Genomic DNA, 1722 nt, shown 5'->3' with positions numbered 1-1722 from the left:
CTTGTAAAACTCCAAAAGCCCGCTCCACATCTTTTCGGGTTGATTCTTGAAGTTTAGCAAATAACTCTGCTTTAGGACCTTGAGGGAGTGAGATAGATTGGATAAATGTTGACCAGTTTGGATAAATACCGTCTGTGAGGTAGTACGCCAAATTATACATGTGTCCGTTGACCACGTACTCTACCCTCGGAGCCCGACCTTGAATAATGTCATCAAAAACAGGAGACCGATCGAGGACATTAATATCATTTAAAGTACCTTGAAGACCGAAGAAAGCGTGCCATATCCAAAGATCTTGTGAAGCTACTGCCTCTAACATAATTGACGGTTTTGTTGATCCCCGGGTATACTGTCCTTTCCAAGCCGTTGGGCAATTTTTTCACCTTCAATGCATACAGTCGATGCTTCCTACCATCCCAGAAAACCCGCGTATCTCTCCAATGTGGAGTAGTCGCTGAAGATCCTCTTGTGTCGGTCTTCGTAGATACTCATCACCAAATAACCGAATTATTCCTTCATTAAAATGCTTTAAACACGAAATTGCCGTGCTTTCCCCAACTCTGAGATATTCATCAACCACGCCAGCTGCGGAACCATAAGAAAGGAGACGAATTGCAGCCGTACATTTTTGTAGTGGAGAAAGACCAAACCTTCCCGTTGCATCTCTTCTTTGTTGAAAGAATGGAACGTGTTCTGAGAGGCGATGGACAATACACAAGAATAATTCTTTGTTCATACGGAAATGGCGTCTGAATAAATATGACGGGAATGTCGCATCTTCGCTGAAGTAATCATTCCATAATTGGTTGTGTCCTATTTCGCGGTCTCGTTCTATATAAGCGCCTGTCCTCGACTTAGAGGGTTGGGCTTCCACAATGTTGATGTAGGTTTCGTCTATGATATCGTCGATAATTTCGTCCAATCTTTCTTCAACTTCATCGGATGACGATGATGACATTTTTTTTCTAGTATCTCCTGCAAAAAAAAATTCCGTTAAAATTTAAAAAGACTTTCTTATTCAAAATGCTACTATATAAAAGGAGATAAATTCTAGCTTTTCTAGAGGTGCCATATGGGCAAAATAATCCCCACATATCAAACTGCCATGTCATTACGGACTGGGCTTGGAATACAAAAAAAAGTTAACATTCCCAGCCTATTTAAACCATTCAACTTCCTTGTACCTGTCGGTTTTTCAGTTTAAGGAGATGATTTGTGTTCGATTTAAAGTATGAAAAGTTAATAGAGAAGAGTCTGTTTGATTGAAAGAGAAGCAAGTTGTTTAGAGATCAAAGCCGACAATACAAGTACCATACATTAACTAGGGTGAGAATACAGTTGCATACGAGAAAGAAAACTAAGGAAACTAAGGAAACAAAGGAGATACATAGCTAAAACAACTAAACAGCTTCAATAATAGAAGTGAAACTTGACACCCGTGACTTCCTTCACACCCGTGAATGGGAAAACAACAAAACAGACCCGTGACTTCCTTTCACACCCGTGACCTTGTACTACCTGCAACAACCCAAAAAAAAAATCCAAGAGTTAACAAGAGTAAAGAAAGTGTACTAACTACTCAACACAACATGAAAACCTTAACTAGTCTGTGACTTCCTTTAACTAAACATCACAGCATTTCAGACATTAGTTTCATTTTTAAAGATGTTTCCATCTCAGATAGTGGATCAGTTTTGGCAATTAAACGCTCAAGCACTTTGC

The sequence above is a fragment of the Brassica oleracea genome, chromosome C1, assembly GCF_000695525.1.
Source record: "Brassica oleracea var. oleracea cultivar TO1000 chromosome C1, BOL, whole genome shotgun sequence".
NCBI classification, from domain to species: domain Eukaryota; kingdom Viridiplantae; phylum Streptophyta; class Magnoliopsida; order Brassicales; family Brassicaceae; genus Brassica; species Brassica oleracea.
Note: the sequence above shows the minus strand (reverse complement) of the source record.